This window comes from Diadema antillarum, unplaced genomic scaffold (assembly GCF_040938485.1).
Source record: "Diadema antillarum isolate AM-2024a unplaced genomic scaffold, OU_Dant_1.0 seq00002115_RagTag, whole genome shotgun sequence".
NCBI classification, from domain to species: domain Eukaryota; kingdom Metazoa; phylum Echinodermata; class Echinoidea; order Diadematoida; family Diadematidae; genus Diadema; species Diadema antillarum.
This window is the reverse complement of record NW_027272756.1, coordinates 332561-346147: the sequence shown is the minus strand read 5'-3', so window position 1 is coordinate 346147 and position 13587 is coordinate 332561. Positions and strand designations below refer to the sequence as shown.

Below are 13587 nucleotides of genomic sequence, written 5' to 3'. Positions count from 1 at the left end.
CAGAAAAAAAAATTAAGACAAAACACAAGAGGGCGCTGTAGCTTTTTTCAAACATAATTAAATACTTTATTATATATATTATTTTATGTTGTGAATACATAAAATAATAAGTAACAAGAAGCTGAAAAGGGTGAAAATGTGAAACGGAACTTGCTTATGTTTATTTGTTGCCATGGTAACCAAAATACTTTAACACTAATTAAACATATCTTATACAACGTATGCATGCGTAATAAGTTTCGGGAAACGACATCAAATTTGGAGGTGATCAGACAAGATATCAAACTTATAGTGAGCAAAATCTAATTTTCAGTATCAGCGGAGCACCTCCCTCTCCAAATTTTTGCTATTTTGGAGATAATAACAATTCATCCACTATCACATAAACAAATGCGAGGGCATCCTCATTCCACACATGCGAGCTGTTGCATTCTTCGTGTTCTTAGAGTTGTTATTCAACTATGCGATCAACACTTTGGGGAATGTTTAGGGGAAAAGAGTGAAAAAACACTATCAATGGGAAATTGTGTCTGTCACCTTTTGTTAAAATCATGATCACTAAATTCGTAATCAAATAATTCTGTACTACTCCAAATAATCAGAGCCACTATCATCACCAACATTTCGATATCATTTTGACATAGACACCTCAACAAACAACTCCCAAGTACCAACACGCCAATAGCGAGATATCTAAATATTTAGCAAAATTAAGAGCGCAAAGAGAGATATAGCAAAACATCCTTCTTAATACTGATAATTCTGCAAAACGGGTGAGTTAATGTTACTAAATATACGAAACACTCTTCAGAGCAAATTTACTTCGACACTTAATGGAAATGATAAAGTGTCAGGAAATATGATAGATAGTGCCATGATAGTCATACCAAAAGATATACGAACAACGAACATTAATTCCAATTCAAACAAACTAATGAGCAAGCACAAAATAGGCACGCAGATGTATATTATGGGCGTTAATCGAAAAGAGAGAGTTTGGAGCGGCTTGGTTCTTCTGTTTTGTTTTTATTGGTCACTGCCATGCAACTTCAGAAAGTCAGCAAGCCTCGATATAACTGGAGAGTAGCAAATGTCCGCAAATGCAAACAGACCTATGTCGACGGAGCAAATTCGTGTTTGTTGCAGAGTATCATATTTGTCAGAATTTTCAGAGCAATTGCATTTTGGTGGAGTTTCATAAGTCTGGAACAGGGAAGAATTATTATAGCGATCCCCTCTGACACAGCTATAAAAAAAAAAATCCAAGTAGATACCGAGAAACAAATAGAATTGCTAAATCGAAATTACTTTTCTCCTTGCCATGCGTCATGCTAGAATAACCAAGTTGCGAGAAGCACAATTAACAACCCCTCCCCCACAAAAAGGGATTATTACTATTGTTGAATGACTTACTCAATATCTGATAATTCATTTGAAAATGTGATGTCCAAGTAAAAACAAAAAAATCTGGTTTGGGGGTAAAAGTCTAGGAATGGAAATTGGCAAAACCCTCCAATTCTTTTGCTGTATACAACCCTTCGGGTACGACCGCGGTCATTTGCTGGTATCAAGATCTGTAAATACCTTGTTTGACGCTGTTATCTAACTTAATATATACTGTAAAACATGATATATTCGCGGCATGAATTTTTCGCGAATTGGAGCTGACAGCCTTTTTCGTGGCATGAAATTTTCGCGAAGTGCCACTGGCGTTCAGTGCATATAGTGTAAACAAGGACATTCGCATGCATTTTAATTTCGCGAATCTTGGCGCTAGCAAAATATGCGAAATTAAAGTGCACACGAAAATTCCTTGTTTTACAGTAATGGAATTTACATCAGTACTCTCTTCCGCTCTGTATAATCTTGTCATTTTTAACTGCCATCTTTATTGTGAATACTCCACTATTCCAATTTTCATTGTTCTTTCAAACAGGAAATTTATTATCACTTATCTTATCATAATAATATGTAAGCCTAGATTAAGCTATGTCTTAAGTATTCATTGATACAATAGTCACTCATCCAGATGTAGCCCTTGAATTGGCTATAAAACTGTATGAAAACAACCTTAAATTGTTAGTTCTTGCTCGGCAAAAGATATGGAAATATGCACAGTGGAATATAGCAATTTATCGTAGAAATAAATTTCCAAGGGTATTTCACTGTAGTTCATTGTATATCTATTGTTGTGTGAAAATATTCAAGTAATGTGCAGTTTAATGCTTCCAGGTTAGCGTCCCTGGTCAGTGACGGAGCATTAATCTGCACATTACTTGAATATGAGACCATTCTGAAGCAAATCATTTTCACACTACAATAGATATACAATGAACTCTTGAATGAATCCCATAAGGATTGGAACAATCATCTCCCAGCATTTCCACTGATTCCCACTGATCAGTTACTAGCCTTCCCCTTTAAGAATAATACTTCAGAAAATGTCTGGTTGGCATATTTTTGTTTCCTTTCCAACTAGATTTCATATTTCATGCAAAACAAAGTAAATAGTATAAAAAAGATTGGCCATAAATTCTGAATCTTTTACCTGTGTTACACAGGACACAGTGTCCATGTAACATATACTGCAATACCTTATAGTACTTGTTACACATAGCATGTAAGTAGGGGATGTCATAATCCTTCCCAGGAAAAAAAAAAGAAAATAGATAGGTCTTACTGTTTCTAGGATCTGTACTGTTTTTTTTTTTTTTTTTTACATATTACATTTCTAACAAAATGTCACCCTTCTGAAGTTTTACAGCTGTTGTGATGTTGATTGTGATTTCACAAGTCTTCACCAAAATTCAATCTTTAAATGAATTGATATTCAGCATTTGAATTTGAAATTGATGTTCAAATGAAGTTTATCACAGTTTTCAAGTGTCTTGTCATTTCCTTGAGTTTTCATTTTTGCACACAATGATCATACATTCAACTACGTCGTACATGCATCATTTACAAGTACTGTAGTTATGTGTGACATTGCATACCGCATTACATGGACACCGTGTCTTGGTAGCATAGGTAATGTCGGCATTGATTTCAGAAATACTGGTATATTAAATGTCTGGTGGGCATATTGGTATTTCCTTTCCAACCGAATTCATATTTTATGCAAAAGAAATTAAAGTAAATAGTGCTAAAATTAAATCCCAAATTGTCAATCTCATACCTACATTGTATGTTACACTCTACGCCTGACACGGTGTCCATGTAACATCGGTACTGTATACCTCATCTTGAAAGCAATAAATGGACATTTTTTTTTTTTACTAATAAAGCTGAAGTATGATCGTAAATGCCATAAAGTAAAAAGTTTAGTTATTCATTAGGAATATAGCTTTTCACATAGTCCCCAGAACTAAGAAATACAACTGTAGTTAAAATTTTCTAAAAATGAAAGAGTGATGAGAATAGTTACTGGGTACAATAGAGCAGCCATCAAGTACACATCACAGTATTTACAATATTTTCAAATAAGGTGCTGACTTCTTTCAAATTAATAGGAAACTTATACTGGGTCCTCCTAAATGGTGTCCATGTAACATCGGTATTTCGTGGGGTATGCTACACCACATAAAATTTGTTATTTAGTATGACATCTTGTGATCCTTATGCAAATAAAAACTACATAGGTAGGTCTTACTTTTTACGTGATTCTTGTTAAATGGCACATCTTGAATTTTCACCTTTATGACACCTCTTGGGGTCCCAACTTTTTGAACATACCCATATACAAAACTCCATTATGGAAATGACATACAGGGAGCAAACTTTGCTATGTGGCAGCAGGAACAGCACCCTCCATAATTGATGGACATGGGTGAAATTCCCAACAGGCAAAGTTCAGCGGAGAGCGTGGAAAAATCTGCTTTGCAGGAAAGACCACTTCGACCTGAAGTAAAACTCTAGTATGTGTTCGAGACATTTCCAGAAAGGAATACGATCAAATATCCTACACTACATAGGATCTTTGGTATGATTTTCCAGAACTGCAAAACCAGAAGTATACACCCCAAAAGCGATCGACCAGACGTCGGTATCACGAGGTGATATTGTTTGTTATCTTTTAGTGATCGTGAATTCTGTAATCTCATTGGTCAATCAACCACTGAATATATCCCGTATTCTGTGATATGACGTCATGATACTGTATTACACAGCCAGCTGCACGTGCACCAAAGACGCCTCGAAATAGGAAATTGCACGCTAATCCTGTACAAAACAAATGGACAGCGCGCGGTCCTCAAGCGTATTACGCACATAACCTGAGACCACTAGACGCTTGATAAACAACAGCAACTTATGTCTATCTGGCTACTGCACTGCAGTATCTTATGGCGTGTACGTGTACGTATTTGTATGCGCGCATACAGTAATCAGCTCGCGAGACGTAGGCCTTAGTCAACATGGTCATGGCTGACAGCCGGCGATTTCAGCATCATTCACGAGGGGAAATCAGCGAGAAGAAGGTTAGCACATACACTAAAAGATAAAATCGTTACCCCCTGCTTGTTCTTACGACATACGGGAAATATGTACGGTCTGGTGCCATATTCCATTCAGCCTCCGGCCTCGTGGAATGTGGCACCAGACCGTAGATATTTGCCCTTATTTCGTGAACAAGCAGGGGGTAACTAATAATATCGGCTATATGCGATAGGGAGAATTGATCAGTGTTTGAGGAATACAGTGAAACTCCGTTATAACGAGTTCGGTTATAACAAGGAACCGCTTGGTGTTATGCCCCTTGGTTAAGTTCACATACAACAGTTTATGTGTCTTTCTTTTGATTGATCACTACCCCATATTTATACCCCTGCCAAACGAAGTTTGAAGGGGGTACAATGTATATAGGAATCAGCGGACGGTCGGTCGGGCGGTCGTCGGTCGGTCGGTCGGAGCGGTCGGAGCGGTCGGTCGGGCGGTTCGGTCGGGCGGTCGGTCCGTTGCAAATCTTGCGTCGCGAACTACTTCCTCAGTTTTCAACCGATTCCCATAAAACTTGGCACAGATGTGTGCCTTGGGTTGTAGATGTGCAAGACGTATTTTTTGACAGTACCCAAAAGTACGTTGCCATGGTAACGGCATATTATGGGTAAAAATGGGTACAAATCTTGCGTCGCGAACTCCTCCCACAGTTTTTGATCAATTTTTATGAAATTAGGTACAGATGTTCATCTGAATATGTTAATGTGCAAGACACATATTTCCGCAGTGGCAAAAAGTGCGTTGCCATGGTAACGGCATGTTATTGGTAAAATATAGGGCAAAATGCTTCATGGCAAAACTGCTTCATCAGTGTTCTTCCAATTCTCATGGAATTCATATTGAATGTTTGTCTTAGGATATAGGTCAGCATGACACATTTCTTGATAGTGACAAAAAGTATGTTGCCATGGTAACAGCTCACATATTATGAGCCAAAATGATGGAAAATTTTGTGTTGCAAACTACTTCCTCAGTTTTTGCCCAATTTCCATGAAACTTGGTACAGATGTGTGCCTTTGGTTGTAGATGTGCAAGACGCATTTTTCGACAGTACCCGAAAGTACGTTGCCATGGTAACGGCATATTAATGGCAGAAGATCAAGGAAAGATCTTGCGGATTTAACTACTTCCTCAGTTTTTTGACCAAAGCTTATGAAATGTTGTTTGGTGGGGGTATAACCAGTCGCTGTAGCGACATTTCTAGTTGCTGTAGAAAATGTCCACCCTGTCAGAATTGTAAATTTTGTCAAGAAGGAACTATATTTGACATGAGGCAGTACAGTCTGATGCTCTTATGAGACACTTTGTTCAGTTACTAGGAATTAAGAATATTTGCACCTCTGAAAAGTGAAAGCAACCCACCCCATTTAAGAAATGGAGTGGGCCAAGAGATAAGAGGAGAGATGGATTGGGTGGTAGTGGCCACGTTATCATTACACCATCATCATTTGCCATCATCATTTCAACTATAGAACTCTTGTGTCTCTCCTCATCATTTGTATCAGGTAAGCAAATTTCTTATTATATGACATATTCATTGTTGTTTGACATTAATTGAATGTCTCACCTTGTATAAAGGACAGGAGAACCGGCAATGACCGAGTATTGTTGCCTTTACGTGTCTAGATTTAATGGAAAGTGAGTTTTGTGATTTGATATTGCACCGAAAGAGGTTCAATGAAGACTTGGAGGTTACTAAACTGATAATTTGTGCAAAAGTGATTCTGTCAGGAGAATACATAATGTCATCACTTGTTGAGGAACTTATAAAAGGATATTCTGTAGTGTTATTTACACAGATAGATGTAGTCCAAGAGATTATTTCTCTCATGCGAAAGTGTACACCAGGCGTATTAATGTGTAGCTAACTGAGTAGGCCTGTTCAGTCTGACGCTTGTGTGAATACAGTCTAGTATAGCCCCTACTGTAGAAAGTGATGACCCAAAGAGGCACTGTAACATACATGTATATAGCCAAGATGTGAACAGGGTCTTTCTTATCAGTTCACAAATAGAGAGTAACTCCTGACCACTAGGCTGAGGGCGATGGCAAGCCAGGAGACATCTTCCAGCTTTTGGGTTACGATTAGTCTCATCACGCAGACTCTTAGAGGGGGTCTGCTCATGTCTTGTAAATACACTATTTTGTATAGGAACAATTGGTGTATCCTTGCCCGAGCTTATAATGATTAAGCAAGAGAATATAAATGAATAATGAAACTGTGTATTAATCTTAATAAGAAATAAAAAATAATATGTGACTGTGAATTTACAGCATAGATTCGAGTGTGAGTATGCCTACATGTATATCCATGCCCGGGTGATGTTACCTGTAGTGGGTCTGTGTGATGTAGACTACAAAGACTGGCGATGAGATACAGCATCCAGGCAGGGGGAGAGGCTTGTCCATTAAAGAGCGTGTTTCTACTGAGCGACGAAAATTCGAGGTGATGCCAGCCGATGTGTGGTGATACCGGCTGATGCCGGCCGATACCGGCCGATGCGTGGTGACACCTCGAATTTTTCCTCAGCAGAAACAGATCGGGTAGTGGCCGATGCCGGCTGATGCGAGGTGCACCGTCGTCCATCTATTGAGGTGGTCGATGCGTGGTGACGCGAAGGACGATTCTCAGTAGAAACACACCGGGTAGCGAAATTCGTGGTGTATCGGACGTCTAGAATTTCTCCCCGCGCTTTTCAATCGGTTCATCGCACACACTCCTTCGACACATGTATACAAAATACGTGTGTACACACAGCGACCGTGTTCGCATCACGCTTTGTTTGTACCAACTCGCTTGTGTATGTGTTACAGGCCCTATACATTAGGTTACATTTGAATTGTGGCATTCATCGTCTATTGTTGGCGTGATTAACGGCCTAACTTATTGCATTACTAAGCCCTCATCACTTACTTGATTTTACACCGCGTTATTAGGTGATACGCTATCAGCGTATCACCTATTGTGATTGTCAAAATCTCTCTTTATTTCTTTTTATTCTTCTTTCCTTCTGGACAATTTTGTGTCATCAATATCTCAAGAATGACATTACGGAATAACATGATATTTTCAGGGAACATGTCTCATGACAATATCTAGCCACAATAAGGTTTTCATGACAGTAACATATCTATGACGTCATCTAGGCGCCATTTTGTGATTTTCGGAGCATGTTACATGATCGATCATAACTTCATAACTAAAGGTCATTTCTGTATCATTTCCGATGGACATTAAGTTCAGGTCACGCTCTATCTTACATTTTAATGCTAATTACCTAGGACATTATTACGCGCGCGTACGAGCGCGTCAAACTTTTAAAAGGCTCAAAACAACTTACCAATGGGAAATCTCGAAGTTTCAGACAATTTTAAGCGTTTCGCGCGTTCGCGTCCGTCCACACATTTTCGCGCGTAGTGCGCGTAAGCAAAATGAAAATGCACATTTTTTGACAGATTTGGATTCCTGATACATTAAGCAACAATATCCCTTGATTTCCGATCAGTTTTGACCTATAACAAAGGAATGCGCTGGCGTCAAAGTTGAAATTTCGTGTGCGCGTGTATGTGGAAATATAGCGAAAAACATGTCTTTGTTTATTTCGCCATAGCTCTTTAAAACGTCTGGTTACCCTATGTTTTTATTGCATATTACAAAAGCATATGAATTGGAAATAACGTGTCAAGTATCAATATCTCCATGAATACATTATGACGTCATCATATCATCATCTGAAATCAAAAAAGTGGAATTAATTTTTTTAAGGTACTGTTTCTGACATTCATTTGCTCGTATCTCTGTTGTTTAAGCTCAATATTATCCCAAATTCAGATATGTTGTACTTTGAACATTTGCCTTTCAAGTCGATGTCATAGTTTTGAAATTTGATGACGTCATCATGCTTTAAATTGTGTTTAAAGGTAAAGACGCAAAATCGGACAAGTTTACGTGTTATGTCTATGGGAGGTGATTTTTTTTTAGAAACCATGCATTGACTTGACAACGTTTAAGCACCTTTATCTCAGCTGATTTTGCTTCATTTCCTCTGAAACTTAAGTATGTTGTAGCTGTGACAATAAGCTGCAGTAATCATACATTTTATTCTTTGAAATCTCGTCATGAGGTTGACAATTTTGCAATTTAAAACTGAAAATGAGAATGGAATGCGGACGAAACGATTCCTGATTCATCTTTCACGTACATAAGTTTACGTTCCTCTAATTTTCTTGTCGAGACGTATGGCCGAGTGGTTAGAGACGTCGTCTCAGAAATGTGAGGCTGCACACATACGGGTTCGAACCTCACAAGAGCACTAAAGAAAATAATAATTTTTTTTTTACTTTTTTTCTTCAATGGAGTACTACACCTTCGCCCATGTAGAAATCACGTTCGCATGTAGGCACACCTATACGCACACACTCACACAGTATCCCTTTGTTTTGCGTTGGAGACTGCATTACTTCGACTGCTGCAAAATTTTGCAGGCTGGGCTTTTCAAACTGATCATGTTATATTGTAGCAAAATGAAATTTGTTCATATCAATTCAGTAACACAATGTAGTCGTGGTTACTTTGTGCTGATTTATACATGTAACAAGCTATACATTGTAAAAAACGTATTTGAATTGTTCCTTTAAGTCAGTCTTCTGTATTGATGATTATTTGTCAATTAGTGGTTTTTGTGGAGTTTCAGATAGTGATAAAAAGTATGGATGATAAGTGCATCGATAATTCCTACAGTTAGTGGGTCATTTCACGTTAAGTGTACACTTTTTTTCTCACGGGGGGTCAAAAATGAAAGTTTTTGTTCGGGGAAAAAACATACAGATTCTAAAACCTTAGGGTATATTCCATCTATATCTAAAATTAAAGAGCGTCAAGTCCATGTTTACATCTTTAAATAGTTTCCTAAAATATAGTCACAAAAACAGGCGTCTGGAGAGGACATTTTGTTTAACAAGAAACACATCAGCTTTATCAAGCCTGTAACTGCTACAAAAATGGTTCTCTGTGTATCTATATGTATCTGTATTACTGATCCAATGTCAATGTACTCATTTAAACTTCAGTCTAGCCATATTTTGCCACAAAATTGATGCATCATGTGGCAAACTGAGATATGGAGGGGTAAATTGTATTTAGTGACATAAAAAAATTATAATTTTTCTTCGTATATAACTTCAAATTTGATGCACAGTGTTTTATTTAAGTCTAAATTATTTGTTGTTGTGTATAATGATTAAGTAATTGCAAGAACCAATCAGCTGTGAGCTTATAAACCTTAGTATATTCAGGGGTGTTGGAGAGGACAATTATTTAACAACAACCTCTACAATTATGAACACCAACTATATGAGCTAATATGTGAATTTATATGATGCATCAATTAGTTTTAACATTTCTGCATAAATACTCCAGATGTTATTGCAATGCTCAAGAGCCAAATCACATTAAACAGTAAAAAACTTCAGAGTGGACACCCAAGTACAGCTCCAATTACTTATAAGAAAATATTGCCTGAAAATTTTGAAGTTAACGCACAATAACACGTTTATTAAGCAATGTTTTACTATAAAAGGAATGCTGTTGTTGTTCATTGATACATCATTGTTAATATTGTGGTCTTATTATCTACCCAATGGGAACTCTCAAAGAATGAATAACTGATAAGTTCTGGAGAGGACATTTTGTTTAACACTAAAATTTGGAAGCAAGACTGCTGAAAGACCATGAAACTTGTTTGATCTCTCTATGGTCTTTCAGTGCACTTCTCTGAGGTCTTTCACAATTCCTGATTGATCTGTCAGGGGTCTTTGTGGTCTCCAAAACTTCTTGAAATGGTTCAAAGCAGTCTTTTAGTAGTCATTCACGAAAATGGTCTGCTGGTGATCTGTCAGGGATCTCTCAATTAAATTGCAAAGGTGTTATTATTGTCTCTCCATGATCTTGTGACAGTCTCTCTTTTCTTTTCTTTTTTATGCCTCCGCCACGAAGTGGTGCCGGAGACATTATGTTTTCGGGTTGTCCGTCCGTCCGTCCGTCCGTCCTTCCGTCCGTCCGTCCGTCCGTCCTTCCGTCCGTCCTTCCGTCCGTCCGTAATGAATTTTGTGGACAGGGTAACTACCAAAACCTTTTGAGGTATCCTAATGAAACTTGGCATGTATGTGTATTAGGGGGTGAAGTTGTGCCTATCAACTTTTGGGTGCACATGCTCAAGGTCAAAGGTCAAAAGGTCAAGGTCAAATGCTTAAAATTTTATAATTTCCCCCATATCTATGCAATGCCTGAAGATATTTTCTTGAAACTTAGTGTATACATGTACTACCCAATTAAGATTCTCTGGTGAAAGTTTGGGGTCATGAGGTCCAAAGGTCAAAGGTCAAAAGGTCAAGTAAAATGTTAAAATTTCACTTTTTTCTCTGTATCTTGGAAATTGTTCAAGGTATCTTCATGGAACATAGTGTATATGCATCTACTGACTGGCAGTGGTTATCTAGGGAATTTAGGGTTCATGGGGTCAAAGGTCAGGGGTCAAAGGTCAAGGGCAATACTTCAAAATCTTACTATTTTCCTTATATTTATGCAATGCCAGCAGGATATTTTTTTTTTTAAACTTGATGTATGCATGTCTAACCCAATAGAGATTCTCTGGGATTTTTTTTTTTGCCAAGAAGGTCAAAGGTCAAAAGGTCAAAGATCAAGTGAAAGTGCTGAACTTACTTTTTTCTCCATATCTCGGAAGTGGCTCAAGTTATCTTGAAACTTAGTACATGCTGAATTTATGTATGTTCTGCCTGACAGTGCTTCTCTTATAAATCAAAGGCCAGATGAAAATGATAACAAATTACTGTTCAATACAGAAATTGCACTTTTTCTCCATACCTTGAAAATTACTCAGTGCATAAACTTATGAAATGGTCAAAGTCAAGTTAAAGTTCTTAAATCCCCAAGTACATGCTCTCCAATTCATCCAATTAAACATAGGTCAAGGAAGGTAAACATTCAATACATTTGTGACAAACATGTCATTTTAATATTTTGCCAATTTTGTGAAAATGTAATCACACATTGTCCACATGTACTATAGACCTATTAGGAGAATCATGCATTATGGCGGAGGCATACCAGTCGCCATAGCGACATTTCTAGTTTTTGTTTTGTTGTTGAGATCATTGAAAGACTGCTGAGAGATCATTGAGAAATCATTGGAAGACCAGTGAAAGTCCATAGAAACCAGTGATAGACATGCATGGAGATTGCGAAAAGATCTTTTTTTAATCCAAGATCCCTTAAAGACTGTTTAAAGACTGTTGTAGGACTAGTGTAAGTTCCGCAAGACAACAAATATCATCATAAACATAACTGCACTGCAATATTCCGATTCATATTACAGGGATTTGTTATCTTGTTCTTTCACAATTCTTGCAGTAGTCTCAGTCTTTCTATTAGAATTCTCTCCGTGGTCTGCGGCAGTGCTTTAGATATCTTGATTGATCTTTCAAAGATCTCTGGCACTGTAAGAGATCTCTCAATAGTCTTATTGGTCTTGATAAACTTTTAGCTGTCTGCAAGATCGGAGCAGGGATCTTGCTGGAAAAGTTGTTTTTGGTCTTTTGATGGTCTTGCAGGGGTTTCAGGAACCACTCCAAAGAGACAGCAAATTTCACTGATCCTGAAGCACTACTGAAACAGCTTGGCAATTTTCAGTCTTTCAGTGGTCTTTCAATGGTTTCCATTCTGTGGAACAGGGGCTAATGGCAGTCTTGACTTTCGATTTTCATGTAAAGTTATTATTAGGCAAGACAAATCTGGCTCTGCTTTTTCTGCTGTTGTTTAAAACTCAGTCAATACATTTCAGAACTAATGCTGGTAGCATAGATAGCATCCAAGAATATTAACCCATTGAAAACAAACATGAAACACTAGACTGGGTAGCCTGTAATAAGAGGTTATACTGATTAGAGTTCTCTGTCAAATCACAAATGAAAAAGACAAATTCGAAGCTGAGATTTTCAAATTTCACAAATGTAGCAGAATGCTTTAAACCATTATGTACATGATATTGTGAATTAGAATGTTTCAAGTGATATGACACTTTAAACAACAAATTTTGAATGACACACATGGCGTGCAATTGATGGACCAAGAAATTCATGCCACGGGGAATCACCATGTACTTGCATAATTATATATACCTGCACATAAAGGCCTTTAAGAGAAAGGAAAGGAAATCAAACCGAAGGTGCAAATCAGGAAAGCATGGGTAGCAGGGGTAGCATGGGTAGCAGGGTAGCATGGAGGAGAGCCATCAAGGAAATACATACTGTCTCATCCTACAATAACACTGGCAGAAAATGGTCTTTAAATGATGAATACCCCATCAATTTGTTGCAAAACTCTCTTAAGGGAGCATACTTCTAAGTGGAGTACAGCATATTAAAAAAAAAGAATGAATAGGCCGACTTATTTTGTACACAACATGAAAATGGGGAGTGAAACAGTGATGTATAGTGTTCCGGATTCGATTACCTGCACAAAAATCATTTATCTCTTGATTAAAGTGACCAAATTGTAAATGCAATCATGTGTTAAAATATGTGTCCTCTCCAGAACAACATGAAGGCATGCAGTATATTGTTTTCCAGGCTAGTAAATAATTGCCATGATCAGTAGATTTTGTCAGTTACACAGTTACAAACAGTATCACATTAATTTTTCTTGACTATCAAAATATGGTGTGAGAGTATTGCCGCCACTGACTTCCGATATTGCTCAATTACATAGATGAACTAATGAAAATCAATTCTAGAATAAAATTCTAGCAGTTGAAATGTTAGTTTATGATTTCTGTTACAGTATGCAACAACAGACCATTATTTTCTTACATAAAAGAAGGAGTTTTACTGTTAAAATTTTTGTTTCTGTACATTGTTAAAAGATGAACTACCTTTGTTCTGGAGAGGACATGCTGTTTAACGCTGCATTAATGTAAGATACTGATCATCTATAAGAATTTAGAAAGAAAATCATATTTCATTATGTTGAATTGAAGTACACAATTATTTCTATACCACAATAATAGATATCAAAAT

General features: G+C 37.4%; 1 protein-coding gene across 1 annotated transcript in view; it reads left to right on the top strand.

Annotated features, from left to right (window-relative positions):
* LOC139713977 (GDP-fucose transporter 1-like) overlaps positions 1-13587 on the top strand; it is a 204674-nt gene that overhangs the window by 46468 nt on the left and 144619 nt on the right. The gene's annotated exons all lie outside the window — the stretch shown is intronic.